General features: G+C 51.0%; 1 protein-coding gene across 4 annotated transcripts in view; it reads left to right on the top strand.

The window, feature by feature from the left end:
- Window positions 1–4,472: 4,472 nt before the first annotated feature.
- The window catches only part of SMOX (spermine oxidase), a 56,961-nt gene continuing 43,583 nt past the window's right edge, over window positions 4,473–17,850 (top strand). For 2 of the 4 annotated variants that reach the window (XM_084518221.1, XM_084518217.1), the window contains exon 1: window positions 4,473–4,974. The gene's annotated coding sequence lies outside the window, so the exon portion shown is untranslated. Of the gene's footprint in view, window positions 4,975–13,587; window positions 13,745–17,850 lie in introns of those variants that run through there. The other 2 variants (XM_084518216.1, XM_084518223.1) reach the window with 2 other exon arrangements.

Consider the following 17,850-nt stretch of genomic DNA (forward strand, 5'->3'; position numbering starts at 1 on the left):
TCCTTTCTTCCTTTGCTGCCAGAAAGCCCTGAGCCTGCTCTGCCTTCAAGGCACCGTGCAACACCCCCAGAAGGATCCTCTGCATTTTAATCTGCAAACCTGATGCAAATTTGGCACCAAATGCTCTTGCAAGCCCATGAAATCCTCCACCAGTTTCCACATCAGGGTAGAGATGGCCGATTGTTTTGTGCGGGGAGCCAGGCCCCTTCCTCCCATCAGAAATGCTGTTTTTTGGGGAGTCACCAATAGCAGCCTGGGTCCGTCCTGGGGTTATCAGACTTAATTAGGTGTCCGTCCGAAACTGCCCCGTTTGTTTTGTCAACATGCATAGCTCAGCTTCTTGGTGGAGTTTGTGGTCACAGCGCTGCAGGACGGTGCTGCTGAGCGTGTTCCCCTATGTGGGGAAGTGATAAACCTAGGAAAACTGGCGAGCTGAGCCTGCAGACTTCTCAGGAATTTCACTGTTACCTATAAAGTCACGAAGGACTTCTGTGAGAATAACTTTTCTTTTTCGGCCTTGATTACCACATCTGTCAACACCTGCAACAAATGAGGTGAGGATACACAGAGGAAAATTGCTTTCGTTCTGCACAGCAGAGCTACCGGGGCCAACACACGGTGCAGGAGCTCTGCAGGAGAGCAAGAACCTGTGCATTGACCACCTTAAATGTATTATTTCCAGGCTTTAACCAGCTGATGGCTGTGAGTCAAGGTTCCCTCACCTGTGCTTCATCTCTATCCACGAAACTATTGGCCAGACTTGCTAATTCTTGGCCCTGAGACCAGAAGAAAGTGGATTTCTCCTACAGGTTATCAGCGTAACTTGGTGGGACCGTATCTCATGGGCAGGCATGGCCAGCAGATGAGTTTGAAGGGTTCTGGGCTGCCACGTTCACGTTGTCAGCACTAGAAATTCCTGGGAAATGCCACATTTCATCTGTGTCCTCGCTGGCTACAGAAATATGTATTTTCCCTTCCAACTGGAAATCTCATAACATTTTCATCTGAGGCCGTGCCAAGTCCAACTGCTTCCAGACTTGTGTGTGGACCCCAGGACCTGGCAGTGCTGACTGCAGTGATGTGATGGTTGCCAATTTTAAGGCTGCTATCCCAAAGCGATGAGAGCTCTGCTGGTTTCAGATGGTGGCTGCGGGGATTTCTAGGGGTAAAAGAAGGAACAATGACCTCAGGCAACCCGACTGGGTTTAGGTCTTCTGAGGCTGTTCAGCTTGATGGGTCCATTGGCCGCCTGGCTGATGGGTTAAGCTCCCCAAAAGTGAATCCAACATCCCAGAGATAACACGAGCAGGGATTGCACCTGTAATGAGCTGCTCCAGAGCCATGAACTGCCAAGTTTATCCCGTTACATGACCAGGAGCTCTCAGAAAATAGTTTGGAGAAGTCCTGAGCTCATCAAGTCCTCTGGCATCACACGAACTGGTGGTGGAAATTCGTCTTGCCTAGTGGAAACATCTCCCTGCCTGGGCTCCATTGGAGGTTCACTGAATGCAATGCCTTTTCTGTGAAACGCTCAGCGTTCCACGTTCTGATGGGAAAAAAATGTTGCTCTGGAAAGCTCCCAAGCAGCTTGCCTGGCCCTGTGTGGTGTGGAGCAGGCCTGGGAGCAGGGTGATGTTGAGCAAACACCCTGCGTCACGCCGGCTGTCCTGTCTCCTGGGTGTAACCTCGCCCCAGACCTGACTAACCTGTCGCTCTTGGCTGCAGGCGCTGGCTTTCTGCCCCTGTTTTCATCTCTCCATTCTCTCCCGAGCTTGTTCCCAAGGCTCTGTGGCACGGGGATAGCTGTCCCTCGGTCCCCTAAGGAAGCACACCCTCCGTGAAAACCCTATGGGCTTCACCATACGTTTGGACGAGACAAGTGGTTTCATCTTGTCCTTCCCAACTTCCACTTCTTGAGGCATTTGTCCAACTTCCATCGGATTTCGTGGTAGGAGAGTCATGAAGATAAAGGTTTTTTTTTTAAATGTGCAGTCAGCTTGTAGCAGGGTCCAAGCACAAGGCACAAATCCACGGGAAGTCATTGGGTTTTTAGTGATTCCGCTGCACTTTGAGCTATTTATTCTTGCTCCCCTCCTGCTTCTGTCCTGGCAGGGTGAATTTTAGGAGGGTAAGGAGGCCCACAGCCTCCAGCCATGGCTGGAAGAAGGATGCTGCAGAGTTTTTTTGCACCCAATGTGTCCTTAGTAGCTGAGTCAAGCAGGGTCCCTTCTCTTTCCCTGGGGACGTCGCTCAGCAGAGCAGAGAAAAGCCCTGGTGCCATCTGCCTAGGAAGCTGACCTCTGGGTTCTGCTTTGGCCTCCCAAATCTGCAGTGTTTCTGGAGCGTTACAAAAGGAGAAGTTCACGTTTCATGTTAACGAAGCCAGCCAGACGCCTCTGCTGTGCAACCAGCAAACTTTCCTGTTTAAAATTCGTGCTGCCTGCGCTCCTCGAGGGACGGCAGGGAGGCACCAGGAGCAATCGCTCACACGCTCCAAGCTGTAAATGAGTCCTTCCCCCTTCTCTTCCCCACAAACATGGCATTTGGCTGAAGTCTTACATTTATCTGCCTCCTCAGCATAAAGCACCGAGCTGGAGGACTGGAAAATTCAAGGGAGTGGCACCAAGAAACCTGGGTTTCTCCTCTAAATGTGTAAGTGCAAGGCTGAGCTTCAGGAGGGATGCTGACGATCAGGAGGCTCCTGATGACAAGGTGTGAGCTGGCAATGTCCCCCGTCCTAAAAACATCGCAGGGGGATAAAAGGCACAGAAATGATGCGTTCTGGCATCTGGTAAAAAAGATGAATTCTGGATTGGATTCATTTTCGCACTCCTGGTTTTGAATGGGAACCCCCACGCCAGCTGCCAAAATCTTCAGGGACAAGGGACAAGGGACAAGGGATAAGGGACAAGGGACAAGGGATAAGGGACAAGGGGCAAGGGCAGTCTGTGGAGGACAGCGTGATGAAGGCCTGATCCAGCTGATAAACGGCGCCTCTGGGAGTGACCAGCACCAACCCAGGTGCCAGTGGCACCTCACCACCGAGAACTCAGCTCCTTGTCCAGTTGGTTTGACCGGACGGGGAGAGCCAGGGGCGGAGGGAAGGCAACAAGGTGTTCTCGCATCCCTGACCCACAGCTGAAGCAGAACGGAGACCTCTATCTGATTAGAAGAGCCTTAATTACAAAAAGGGTGAAAGGCTGCCCAGGTTGACGTTACCCAGCTGGTCAGTGGGGTTGCGGCAGTGCTTGGCACGGGATGGACACCGGGTGAGGGATGGGGACTTATCCCTGCTTAGGGCTAACAGAGAGGATCCCAATATAGTGAGGACATCGGGGACATCGATTTGTCCTGTATCACCTCCCAGCTGTAGGGTTCTGCTGGTCGTATGGCACAAAGCTTGGCTAGGAGCCTGGAGCTACTCTGTCGCGGTTCAGGAGCACTCTCTGATGTGTGGGATTGAGTAAAAACTCAGCATGTGTTTCAAATTACCTGCCTATGGCAAGGAGAGGGTTTGGCACCTGGTCGCATCCCCAACTCGCAGCTCCATCCTGTGAAATAAGGGATTATTGGCACACACGGAGGGGTGCCAGCACATTGGCCACCAGGTTTGTCAAGGGGTCTCCATGTCAGGTGCCCCATCCCATCGGGATCCCAGGGGAAAAAAAGAAAAAACACAGAAGTCCTCTGACTTCCCAACACACGGAAGGAACAGACCGAAAGGGCTTTCTCAGATTCCTCCCAGCCTCCTAACTCTGAGCCATATATACGTATATAAATGGAAAAAACAGCTACTAGCCATATATGTATATGTTAATGGAAAAAAACTTCCTGTGCAGGCAATTGATCTGATGTTTCTTGGTGAGCCAGGACAATTAGCTCATCGTAGCTATACGCTGCGAAGCGCTCTTGCTATTACAAATAAAGGTCAAACACAAGACACTTCCTGCTACTTTTGCTGACACGTGGCTGCCATTTAATGATTCATAATCTCTACACACGGCTTGGCAAACAGAGGGGGATTTTTTTATAGGCGCTGTTTTCCACTTGTGCAAGCACAACAAAGGATTTAAAGGGACCCGGGAGCCGCTCCCAGCCCCGGGCACCAGCAGCTGGAGGTAGCTCGGAGACGTAGGGATGCTGTCTGCAGGGGGAACCACGCACAGGAGGGGCTCGTCCTCCTCGTAGGAGGCTGAAAAAAAGTTGAAAGTTATGCCTGTTTGTGCTTTTTTTTATACGGTTTTGCTTCTGCGTATCTCTTTGCCTGGTGAAACTGGACGGGCGCTGATAGCGCCGAGCGGCAGCGGGGGAAGGCAGGCGCCGGGAGATAAGGAAACCTGGTGGTGTTTGCATGGGCTCAGGGTGGTCCTCTGCTCCTCGGGATGGGCTTTGGCCCTGAGATGAGTTTAATTACACCACCTGGGTGGTCAGAGGGAAAAATTGGACGTGGATTTTCTGTGGAGGGTCAGTTCTGGGGTTTGCTCAGCACCTCGGGAGCAGGGATCCCACGGTAGCCCTTAGGTACAGCAGCAATAGGAAAAGGTGAAAAGGACCCTTTGCTTTTAGGAAAACAGCTGGGCTTAACGTCCTCGTAACATCAAACAGTCTCTTTTATTCCGAAAGATTGATGTTTGAGTAGGAACAGCGTTATTTTGAGACAACTTTTCTCCTTTTGCGTGGAAAGTGTCTGCAGGGTTCAGAAACGTGGAACACAGAGACACTGCGAGCTGCTGGAGATTTGGGAATTTGGCCTGAATGCAGAAAAGAGGAAAGGCATTTTCAACGCTCTCTTACCCTTTCTCAGGCTGCATCACCTCTCGTTTCAACTTTTTAAATGACCTGAGAGGAGACCTTTCCGATGGGAGCTGGGCTGGGAGGCACAGCCCGGGCTGTGTGTCCGTGAGCAAGAAATTCCACAAGCCCATGAAGGACCATCCTTCACCTTTGATGTTTGGCCCCTTTCATTTCCTTTCGGTAACCTTTTTTCTTTTCTTTTTTTTTTTTTTTTTTAATGTTCATGGAAAGTTCAGGGAGCTGGTTTGAATTCTGCAGTTTGAGTGAATTCCTCTCTCGGTTGGGTGTTTGCATCCCAGCCCAGCGCAGATTTTCCACTGTGCCGGGCACCACCTGGGCCAGCGTGGGCAGCTGAATGAAACGGGACAGAGAGGGCTGCCTGGGGAAGGGAGATCCGGGGCGGGCACCCCCATGGGAGACCTGCCACCCATAGCCCTGAATCACACGGATTTTGTCATTTTGCAAGGCTTCCTGGTGAGGAAGAGACTCCGCACCACATGGGGCACCAGCCACGGCTGGCACCCAGGAGCAGTGAATCAGCGGTGCTGTTTGCGGAGCTGAGTCACTTGCACGGACAGAGACAGAGACCTATTCACAGAAACTCTTCCTCTGTGAGCTAAAAACCTCCAGCCAGTCTGTAAAAACAACAAAAAAAAATAATCCAGGCCTCTTCTTGGTAGCCTTTTTGAGACGGCGGCGGTGCCCATAGAGCGTTTTGCTCAGCTGTGTGTCGCCTCCTCCTGAGGATTTATCCGTGGTTGTGCCCGGGTGCAGGATGACCTGAGGTTTCCAGCTGGCAGAACAAAGCCAGGGGATGATGTTTGTCGGCTGTTTGCTCAGCGTCCCAGTAACAGCACATGGGGCACCTGGAAACTTTGGCATGAAGAACTTCTTTTTTTTTTTTTAAATTATTTTATTAACAAAACGCAAATTGCATGAGGGAGGCAGAAATTATTGTCGGGAGGCCAAGTTGTCACCTGCTTGCTGATAAACCGCTCGGATATGGGCTCAGGGGAGATAAGTGAAAGCTGAATGTGGTTTTGGGTACTGGAGGGACTTCTGGAAAATCCTGAGTGCCAGGGATGGGGCGGTGAGACACCACGAGACCAAGGTGCCAGCACGTGATGTTCCTGGGGTACAGGCTCCGAGAAAACCAAAGGAGATGACTCCTCGAGCACTGGGTGGCTGAGCTTTCTTGCTGAAGGCTCTTGTGGGCCCTGTGAGCTTCAAGAGGAGAATGGGGAAGGGTTTGGAGGAGAGAGAAGCCAAATCCCTTCGGGCTCAGCAGGTCCTAAGCTCAGATGTGTCCCAGCACCGCCAGCAAACAGCCTGGATACTCAGCTTTGCCTTTCATTTCTTCTCCCAGCCCCTTCCCAACCAAACCTGGACCCAACAAAGCAATTTTCCAAGCCAGACAGCCCCTGGGCCAGAAAAATGCGGCTGTTTTTAGGCTCTTTGTATGTCCCTAAGCACCAGGCAGCCAGCCTAACATTTTGACTGAGATTTTTGACTGCTTGCTGTTACAACTTCCCTTCTGTTTCTCTCCCAGCAGCACCGAGTAATTTTACCAGGTCTTGTTATGTCTTGTTTCGCCCTTCCTTTGTGGTCTGGGACCAGGAGGCTCTTTCCAAAAATTGCATTTGGGTGCCAGCCTCCTGCCGGTGCCGGTCACCAGCTCTGCCCACCTTCCTGCCGTGTGCCGTCCTCCTTGCCCACCTCAGAGCCAAACACATTCTGTCCTTTGAGGAATTACGCCCTAGCGATCTGAATGTCACAGCAGGCTGCCCGCTCTAACGCAGGAAACATTTGCGCCTGCTATTTAAGAGAAATAAGTCGCTCATGTTTCCCTGGGAACCAGCCTGTCAGTCGGGCTCGCTGGACTCCCCTGTTATTAAAATGAAATGTGAAAGTGTAAACGGATACGTTGCGAGTCGTGGAAGGGTAAAATGCGACCTGGATATGTTTCGTATCCAAAATACGTGCCCTTACGTAAAGAAGGAGATAAATCCAAGTGCTTTTTTTCGGATGATTTAGGCGCGCCGTTGTGCTTTCAGATTACTTCTGGGGCTGTATCTTCATGCACAGAACTTGGAGGCTGTCTGTAACGAAATCCCCGTGGCTCAGCAGTTGTCGCATTATGTCTGTGTGCAGGTTATACACAACGCTTGCTCCCCAGGCCCCTCGGCACTAGTTCCTCCTGTTGCCCGTGGGTGCTGTATTTCCTTCTCCGTCCTACTCCTTAGCCTAATTTTTGGAGCATTTCTCCTCACCCCAGGAGAGCCTTTGCTCCTAATTTTGCAATCCCGACTTTGCTCCCGACTTTTAAGCCTTACCACCCAGACCTGTGTCTTTTAAAGACTGCAGGTTACCCAGGGGGCAAGCTATTTTTAGGGAAGGCAGTACCAGGACAGCCCGCTGCACTTGGCAGCGTACACGTGCAGCAGACAAAGGCAGCCTCTGTCCCGGGAGGCTTGCAACCCCGGCGTGGTCAGGAGCCGAGACAGGCACGGGCAGACAGCGAGGCTCAGCAGACAGCAGGACCCTTCCTGGGATGTTCCTGCCTTGGACAAGGTGCAGGAGGAGACGTGGGGACTGAAAACGGGATGGAAACAGTGGCGAGGGCAGGAGGACTTGGCAGACAGTTCGCTGGCTTGTGCAGGTATCTGCCCTCGGCCTTTAAGGGGGAGCATCCAAAGCAGAGAGCCTGGCAGTGCTGCTGCTACTTGGTCCAAAATGAGTCTTGCAGGACTTGTTTGCATTTTTTCTGCTGTTCTCACCGCAGTTGCTGTTGCTTGTGCCTCCCTCTGCTACCTGCTGCGAGATGCGCCGCGTTGTTATCACCAGCAGAGCCTCCTCCCACGTTTCCACATCCAACCCTCTTCCTTTGCACCCGCCAAATTTTCATTTCCTGGACTCTCGGTGTTCAGAACAGCTCGAGTTATTACAGTTTCATGCAAGTGAGGCTGAATGGGTTGCAAAGCAGAGTTGAGGTCTGTATCTGCTTCCATAAGAAGGCACAGAGCTAGGACTCTCCCGGAGATTACTTAAGAGGGGTTTTCCAGAGGAGTACAATATCACGGAAGGCTTGGAGACAAGTCAACTGTTTGCTGTGTTATCCAAGACCATGAGGTCATTGAATGAAGCTCGCAAGCTCTGAGCAAACCGAAGGTGTGTGGTTTAATACCAATAAAAGTTATGGTTCACCGTATCGCTAACACCATAAAAGATACGGCTCCTCGGCGGAGCTCCTTGCTGCAGGGCCTCAGGTTGGTAAAGGAGGAGCACAGACAGGCTCATGAAAGCAAATTCCAAAGGAAGTTTCTAAATACAGAGAAAATATCTCGAAAATATCTATTATGAAGTCCATGAGCAGAAAACAACTGAGATCAGAGAGGGGCGAGTCTTATTCTTCCCCATGTGGAGGCAGCATACTGTCCTGGATAGACCTTTGACCCAGGAAAGTTGTTCTGTTCCTCGTCAGACCCATTTTTCTGCCTTTTTTTTTTTTTTTCCTTTTTTTTTTTTTCCTTTCTTTCCGCAAAGCAGCTGCCCTGTGCTGTGGCTGGGGCACTGCTGTCCTTCCCGGCGTCTCCTGAAAATAACTTTCTCCAGGTTTTGCGGCAGAATGCGAGGGAAAAGAGTCCATAATAAAATCCTGAAAGGCAGAAGCGTGGCTCACCCAACGATGGTGGGGACTGAAGGTACAGGAAGGATTCATCTCCTGTGTATCCCCCCTTTGGTATGCACAACATGATGGCTGTCCTGGGATGTCTCACAGGACTTGTGCAGCCCACATGAGGCAGAGAAGTCGTGCAGGCTCCTTCTGGATACCCCAGATGTGTACGAGGAGGCAGTGGTGTCTTTTCGCCTGCTTTCTGGCTGGGTTCCTGCAGAAATACTTCCAATTTCCCTCCTAGAAACGAAACCAAAGGGTTACTTTAGCCAGAAGAACTCGCAGAAATGGAATCGCACAGGGTTTTTAAATTTAATCAGAAAGAAGTCGTGGTACGAACAAATATTTGGGACTTGACGTTTGATAGATGCAAGCTAGAAAGAGCGACACATCGCTGGCATTCAGTGCACGCTGCCTGCAACCATTTATCGAGGATTACAATGGAGATTGCCCAGAGATTACTTCTGCCGTAGTTGAGATCAGATGCGTTTCTCAGCAGCTATATTCTTCCAAGAAACTGTGTAGATAAGTGTTAGAGACAGCAGCTGTCGGGTTATTAGAAGAAATTATTGTTGGAGCTGCATTGTCCTGGAAATCACCTTCTTAGAAGGGAATACAGAAGGAAGAAAAAAACTTTCATGTCAAGGGAATTTCAGGAGTTGTCCTTCTCACCTGGGCTCGTTGTGTGTCTCGCTGTAGAGGTGAGCTGGATGGTTATTGGGGATTGTTGGTCGTTGCGGGGATGTGTTTATGATGGATCTCCCCGTCAGCTTGTCAAACGATGAGTGAGCAGCAGGCGTCACGATTATTCACTGCTCTGAATTTCTGTAGCTGTGCTGGAACGACTGGAAGGTCACAAAGCTTTTTAGCAAAGGGCAGGCTCTCTGAAGCAGCTTTGGAAAATGACTGTCGCCAGAATATTCTTTCAAAGGGAGGCTGCGGGGCTTTCGGATCCCCTTTGTAGTCTTGGTAAAACCTTTTATTGAATTATTATCAGAGGATTGCGAGGAGAAGGGGAAAAACATTGACGAGAAGTGATGCTGTTTGATCTTTGCCCTTCCCCATCGTGTTTATGATCAGCGGCCTTTCTTCAGCTAAAACATCTAGCGGGATTTTTTTTATTTATATTAGCCTGTTTCTCTCTCCTGTGCCGGATGTGGTTTTGCTTTTTTCTCCTGGGAATGGGTGTTTTTGTGTGCCGACTGCAGTGTCCCTCCGCTGGGTGGATGAATCATGGAAATTCCGTAGTGCGTGCGGATGGAAAGATGATAAAGGATTAAACCTGAGCCCCGTCGGTGAGTTTGCCTCGCCTGCTTTGCCTGGAGCAGGTAAAATGGATTCGTCCCTCCGTAGCAAGCTGTGCGGAGGATGGAAAACTCAGCTGGGCTGTTTGGGATTGCTGTAATGGGATTATTTAACACGGGCATTTCCAACCCGTGCTTAACAGACTGCTCGGGGGAACACGAGTTGCCTTGAAGCCAAAGGCAGCACCCAGCTTCAACACCACAATGATTCCTTGATTAGGAAATCAGAGGAGCCCTGTTCTGTGCTACGTATATCTGCTTATGAGTTAAACGGGGACATCAGTGCATGAGTGAATCCCTCAAAGGCATGAGCAGGTGCCAAACTTGTGTTTCGCCAACCTTTTAAATCTGTGGATAAAAAAAAAACACAACACGCTGTGTGAAGACGGTAAGAGGAGAAGGTTTTTGTCTGTTGAATGTCAGGAATGCAGTGTTTTGGAGCACCGAGGAGTCCCGAGTGCTGCCTGCTTTTCATCTCCCCTCCTGCTCTCTTTTACAGGCAGCTGGATCTTTATTTTTCCTAGAAAAGCTTTGTGCCATGCTTGATCCTCATCTCGCCTGACAGTTCTAGGAACGTGGCATTATGTTGCTCAAGGGGAATCTGGAGGACAGTCGCTTAATGGCTTTGCATCATTATTTTGCTTGGCAGAACAAAAAGGATCAATCCAGCCAAGAGATCCCCTTGACAAGACTTCAAACACCCCTAAACCCAGAAGGACAGGTTAATACCGTGTCCAGGTACCCCTCCAAGCCCGCCGTGATCTGTCCTGATTAGTTTGCTATCCTCCTTCCCCCTTTGAAATTGTGTGTGCAGACCTGAGCTATTTCTGGCCACCCCCAGAGCCCTGCTGTAGTGCAGAAAAAAACCTTCCAGAAAGAAACCTTCCAGGCAGTCCCCTTCTCCTGCTTTATGTGGATTAGTTCTGTGGCTTGGAGCTCTTGGCAGTCTCCTCAGGTGTGTTGCACACGGAGATATTTCTCCCTAGCTTTTGGGTTATGTTCTCTGGACTTTCATCATTCACTTCGCATTTCATTCACGAACCTGCAGCTCGTGGGTTCTTCCCGGGAAAGATGCCTTATTTACCTTGAAGGCCAGCTGTTCGCAGACCACAAGCTAAGAAAAGCAAATTTCAGAGGCACAAAACGTCCTTGTTTTATGATTTCATCAAATTTCAAAGGAACTGCTGTCTGAATCAGCCATGCATCACCCATACCTATTAACTCTTTGTTCTTAATGCACCGAACACTGCATTAAATATGTGCTTGCAATACGTTTTATCTTTATTTCCCCACAGGTAATTGCATTTCTACGCATCCTCTAAATGTCTTGCAAACGTGTCGAGGGCTCTCGAGCTGGCTGGGCTGTGTTGCCAAAATTAAAACCGGAGAAAGAGGGTAGAGCCCAGGGGACCCCAGCTACTCCGAGCTTTCTAGATTTAGTTCAAATCCTTCAAATTGCAGCCAAGTGAGCTGAAAGCTACTGCAGTCCTGGAGCAGGGTTGTTTATTTGCTGTGGAGGAAATAGAAGTGCCATTCAGTAGGAATTGGCTCGCCAGCTTTCCCAGCTGCTGGATGACTAGCATCTCTCATGGGTCAGCTTCTCTGTGGGAACAGGGAGCACCGCTCTGTTCTTCGCCGTGGCTTCTCTTTGGCTATGAAGAGGCACGGCCCCGGTAGGAGACAGCCCCCCAGGGCAGGTATTGCTCTGAGGAAATCCTGGCTTCCTCCCCGTCCCCTTCCAGAGAGGCAGCTCCAAGCTGGACCATCAAACTGACCCTATTTCCTCGTCATCTCAGACTCTCTCCGGTCCTGTGGGAGAGGCTGCTCTTTCCAGCCAACACAATCCACCTCGTTGCCAATTCTTCCCCTTCCAGATATAGCTGGTTTAAACAGGGAGATGGCTCACTTCCCTCAAGTCCTTTAATTTGCAAAGCTCTGCTTCCATCTGTAGGCTTGGTGGAGACCCCATGCCACGGGGTATGAACGAGAGCAGAGCTGCTGCCTCTCCTCCATCAGCACCCAGTGTGGGTGTGCAGGCTGGGGACAGCCATCCTTTGGGCTTGCAGGCTCAGAAATCACATTTCAAATGTAGGAAAACAGCCTGTGGCCATGGGATGCCTGTTGTCCTACACCGGCAGTCGAATACCACCAAAGTTTCCCCATCTGTGTGCTTTAAGATGCTTTGTGGATATCAGTTACAGATATCAGTACGGGCAGTGATAAGAATGCAAGGTCTGGAAGGAAAAGGCCCACCCACAACCACAGTACACATGAAATGGCAAAGTTTGCACAGTTCCTATTTAATATTTGGTTGAAGCTGGGAAAGCCAGGTCCCATATTGTTGCTGCTTTTTTTTTTTTTTTTTTTCTTTTTTTTTTTCTCCAGATGTTTTGGCTGTCTGCAGGTGTGAACCTCAGGCAGGCAGATGAATGGTGTACAAACCTTAAAATGCGATGTGCAGACAGAACTGTTCCCACCCTAAAACAATCTTTTTTTAAGACCACCCCTGCCATGCAGCCAGCATTTGATGGGGACACCGGGGGACACCTGAGCCGTTCAGCTCTACCAGGGGATCCTCATTCTCTGTGTTACGCGTTCCTTCCTATAAACTTTTTCAGAGAGGGACTCTAATTTAATAAAGAATGTGCTGTTTACAGGGCTGCCTCCTGGAAACAGACTTTTACCATCTATTTGCAGCTGCACGACAGCCATCAAATTCAGAAGCAGGAGAGCCCTGTCACCGGGCGGGCTGCTATGGGGCTCTGAGTGCTGCCTCCTGGCTTGTTAAACCCTAACGAGGTTTTCACTTTCCCCTACCTTTGGGACAGGTCCGTATCATGAAGGTTTGTGCCCTGAGGGTAGTTTTTAGGATATCTATCTCGTAGCAGCCTCGATGGTATCTCTGAGGGGCGCTGTGGGTTAATGTTGTGATTCCCAGCGCAGTCCTTTACCCAGGTACCAGGCCTGCCCTAAAACATTACACAGAGATTTATTAGACCCCATTTGACTTTTCGAAGCAATTTGCAGCACGGGGCTGTAGGTTGCAATAAATTTGAGACTGATGAGAGTTTTCTTGGCCTGTGCAAGCTGCTGGATGCTTTCAAGGGACGTCACGTAGTCGTGTTTTGGCAGGTAGGGACAGTGCTTTAGGTCCTGTGGGTTTGTTTCCAGGCTGAGTTCTGTTTGTATCCGAGTGTCAGAAAGCTGCAGAAAGTTATTTATTTGTTTATTATTTATATTTATGCTGTGCAGGAATGAGATGGGAAGGCTTGCCCAGGTGGAAGTGTGGCACTTTGGAGAGCTGTAACTGGGGCTAACTGGGGAGATTTGGGGAAAGCCGTGCTTCCAGGTTGGCAGGAGGGACCGGAGGCGATTTCGGGAGCCAGATACCATCACTCAGTTGGGATTTGGCTACGGGAGGCGTTTGGGGTGACATTTTGGGGTGACGACAGCGGGGTCGTGCCAGCACGCTGACTCGGGGAGGGCGTTTGCGTTTTGTGTGAGGGCTTGGCCACGCCGGGGTGACACCTGTTAGGGCCAGTTTGGGGCTTTTTGGGGCGGCTTTCCATGATTTGAAACGTGGAGAGGAGCACTTTGGGGGCACAACCTGAGGAACGGGGGCGATGGCGGTGAGGGCTCCTTCGCCTCACACCACAGCCGGGGAGCGCGGCGCCCCGTGTGGGGGCGAGAGGAGGAGCCGGAGGAGGAGCCGGAGGAGGAGATGGAGGAGGAGGAGGAGGAGGAGGAGGAACGGGGAGGAGAAGGGGGGGATCCTCGAGGCGGAGCCGGGGCGGGCCGAAGGGGAGGCGGCTGGAAAACAGGCCGCCGCTGGTTCTCGCCTCGCAGTGCCAGGAGCCGCCGCCGCCACCGCAGCCGCGCCGGGAGCAGCGACAAGCGGGGAGGGGAGCCAGGCGCTGAGGCGACCGAGGGCGGCCGGCGAGACCCCCGTCCCCTCCGCTCACCGCTGAGAGAGGTACCCGAGCCCCTCCGCCCTCAGCGGGAGGCTCCCCTCCGGCCTCGGGGGCTCCCCTTTGGGGTTGGGGCCGCTGCCCGGCCCCGCTGCTCCCCTCCCGGGTGCCCCCCGCTGCTCCCCTCCGCGGGTAGCCCCCCGCGGCTGAGGTAGCCCCGGAGGGGGACAGAGCACGGCCCCCGGCCTGTTTCACCCCCCCCTTTGCTCCCCAAAAAGCCCCCAAAATGTGCTGAGGTGGGCAGGAGGCGGCGAGGGGGGGCGGCTTTAGCCCCCTTTTGGGGAGGCTGAGGGGAAGCAGGTTGGGGGCGCGGAGCTGGGACGAGTGGCAGAGCATCCCTCAGAGGTGTCTTTCTTGTCTTCTTCTTCTTCTTCTTTTCATCTTTCTTTCCCCTGTGTGTTTATGTCAGCGGACAGCCTGCACGGGATCCGTGTCGCTCCATGCCTCTGCTTCCCCTGCCTCGGCGGCTGAGGCGACGACAGGCGAGCGAAGGTTCGGTGGGGAAGGCAGGGCGAGCTGACATCTCGCTGTAAAATCATGAGCCACGAAGGCTCACAGCCCACCGATGTGCCGTGTGCCGTCTTTACACGGAGCTGTTACGCTACCGGGGGCAGTCTGTTAAGGTCCGGTGTTTTCGGGCACATCCATCGACGCCTGGGGATCTGTCAGGTCGCTGTGGTGGAGCAGGGATTAGCCCCAGACACGCAGTAGTGAAATGTGTGAAGGCGGTTGTCACCAAACCTGGCCTCAAAGCAAAGCTTTTGAGCAGCTGACATCCTTCATCCCAGCAATGCAGCTGCTCCGCTTGATCCTTGCACTGAGCACTCCAAAAAATCCCATCCTTATTCTATAGGTACGCTGCTTCAAAATCAGTTTAAAGTCCAATGTAAAGAGAGGGCTGAGGCCAGCTGTAATTACCCTGCTGTATTAGATGCAAACAGGAGCTTTATGTAAAAGCGAAACCGTATGTATCAGCTAATACACGTTCACTTCGTGATCCTGCACAAACAGAGTTGTGTCCAGGGCTCTGTCCTCAGCTCACCCTGCTGATCCCTTTTCCCTCAGCCCCTGTGACACAGTCGGGTTCCCGGAGTTATGAGGCAGGTTTAGGGGAGGACACGGAACCAGCCTGTGAGTATTGCTGCCTTGTGGAAGAATGCTGTGTGTTTTACAGTCTTTTACAGATGTTGCCTTATTGACTTACTGATAACATTTTGCTCTCCTAGGTCCTTTTCCCTTTTCAAACTGTTAGCCGAACATGAGCTAATCTTTTTGCGGCACTCCTGTGGAAAAGATGTGTGGTGCTTTTCAGTGAGTAGCAAGGTTCATAGTTTCGGCTGGTTTAGCCTCTAAGAAAGACAAAACCTGATTTTTTCCTTGTCCCCCTGTTCTGCCCTTTGTGGAGTGGGAAACAGATACAGACAAATACTGAGCTGGCAAAAAAAAAAAAAAGGACAGTCTTCGGTCTGACTTAGTGCCTGGATCTGAATCGTTGCATCGCTGCTCAAGTATTTACATGGGCATCTTCGGGGTCAGAGGAGCAACGAGCTGGTATTTTGGCCCAACTGTGTGTGGAAATTGCCTGGAGATCCGGGTCTTTAAGTCCCGAAAACGGCAGCTGATCTTGGGCACTGTTGTCTTTTGTAATCCTTCTGAATCCTTGGGCTCAGCAGAGCCCAAGCTGGACTGTTCTGTGCCACACTTTCTTGAAACAGTGGGGTGTGTTGCTGGAGCACCAGAAACACACAGCATGTGTCCTGGGAGCCCCTGCCCTCGCCTCTTCTGCTGCTGAAAGCCCTCTGTGGTTTTCACTTGAAGGGCTGTGCCTCTTCCAAAAAAATCTCTGCTGTGTCTTTCCCACCAAGATGTGTCAGAGAGCTGTCACAAGCTGACGGTGGAGTCTTTGCAACACATCTTTTCCTGTGGTGGTGAAATCTCAGGCAACCTGGTGGGCATGGAGAAGTTGAGGCAGAGTTTGAAAAGCTACGTCCTCATAAGCAGAAGGATGCAGTTTATGGGCTCCCTACAGGACACTTTGGTCTAAAAGGTGTGGATCCTACTCTTAATACTCGTGTCTACTTCAGCCTCCACTGCTGGTAGCATGATTTGGGGTTTTTGCAACGTGTAGTAGGCTCCTGCCTTCGAAATCTGGAGGGGTATTCCTACACGTCATGTGTTCCTGCTGCTTACTGTGAAAGTGGAGCAGCGCTTCCTTTAAACCCCAGGGACTGGGTTATAGCGCTTCATGGTTTTTGTGACTGTCTTCCCAGAGAAAAATAATCCCTTCTAATGAAATCTAAGGCTCTCCATTTAATTTCCTGCTGGCCCAAACGAAGGTCTAAGGAGAATGGCAATGCTGACTTCTGAAGTATGTAGATTTACTTTGTGTGATTGGGTTGTACTGAGAAGAAACAGAAATTATTTTCTCTGTGCCTTTGACAAGTATTAAAATACAGCCCGCTGTATTTCACAACTCTAACTGCTGTCTCCTTCTCTCAGTAACCATAATTAACCGACCAGAAAATGGAAAAATGTAGAAATACCCTTTCCCAGTGGCTACAAGCATCAGTCCTGTCTAGAAGTTAATGAAGTCAAGCCTATGAAAATTAAATATCTGAGTTGTTTGCTTCTGTTGGTAAGCTAAAAAGTTGTGTCAGAGTGGTAAATAATGAAGAAGTACAAAGGCTACCTCTTGGAAATGAAGCGGGTGGCGATGAATTTGAACGCTTTGTTCTCAAGAAAGTGGCTGAACTGTCTGGATAAAGGGTCTGTCCTGCTCTGCGTTGGTGCAGAAATGAATCTGTAGGGTGTGAGGGTGACGGCAACCCACAACGTAGTCTCCTGGTGAGCGAGGTGGGAGCTGGGTTTCGAATCTCCTTGCACAGTCAGCGTGCTGGCTGCTCTGTAAGGAGGGGGCAGGAGCGTAGCCACAAATCAACAAACGCAAGCGAGCCCTTGTGTTGTGGGCTCCCGAGAAGTCAGCTGCCTAACGAGTTGTGGCATCCCCAAACGGCGTGCCATTTCCACAGCGTGTCGTCACGTTCCTGCTGAGGGCGCGTGGAAGTTCTGAGTCGCTTTGATGATGCACCCAGTTATCCTCTGCTCCCGTCGAGGAGCTGGCTTGGATGCGTCCAGGTATTCCTTGCTCTGCGCAGAGGGCAGCTGGGGTTACAAATCTTTGCTTTTTTGAAATCCGATGTTTCGGTGGTTCCTTTTATTTTAAGAATAAATTCCAGAAATGCTGTGGGTGGGAGTACGAGCTACTTAGAAAATCAAGCTTCCTGGGGAGTCGGCTGAGCAGCAGTGCTCGGCAGAGCCCGTGTGGTTCAGCTCCTCCCTGTTACCTCCCGAGGATCCGCTGCAACCTGTAATAAAGCCTCCTGAGGTTTAACCTGACACATGCAGTTGTCTTTCCTGGAGCAGGGTATCGTCAGTGTGGTTTTAGCAGTCTCGTTCTTCAGCTGTGTGGGGTGCGTGCTTTTTTAAGGAGTTCATGGCAACGTTCTTCACCTTCACCTGACCAGAGCACACTCATCACGTCGCCAAAACGCCTGGCTGTGCCACCAGGGTTTGGCTGAGCTCTCCAGTCATCGTTTGGGAAGAAAAGGCGTCAAGTATCAGTGACTTTTTTTCCTCCGGAGATCTTTAAATTCAGTGGATTTTTAAAAAGTGGTGTTTCTTAGGTGAATTTCAATTAAGTCTTTTGGTTTAAGTGCAGTTCTGTGCTGCTGGAGTTTGTCTTTTATGACTTCTTCGGGCCAGAGACGCGGAGGTTGTAAGGATGGAAGCAGCGGGGAGTTCTGGCACTGAGGAAGGCTGCCGTGAAGGTGGTGAGACGAGCAGGAATGAACAGCAAGAGGGGATCAAAACACCTTTCCCTGCTCCTCACGCTGGAGTTTGATCCCCGAGCTGTTGCAGAGCGGTTCTCTGCGACTGCGCCGCTCTTTAAGATTTTCTGCAAGTCCCGGGGAAACAACACGCCTATTGTTAGTGCTCTCGGATCCCTCCAAATTGTGGCGTCTGGGAACTTGCCGGGTCTGAGCGAGACAGACCTCGCAGCCCTGGGGTAGGGATTCGCACAGAGCTTCGGTTGTTGCGCTCTCCGTCTTCA

The sequence above is a fragment of the Aythya ferina genome (genome assembly GCF_964211825.1).
Source record: "Aythya ferina genome assembly, chromosome: 4".
NCBI classification, from domain to species: Eukaryota; Metazoa; Chordata; class Aves; order Anseriformes; family Anatidae; genus Aythya; species Aythya ferina.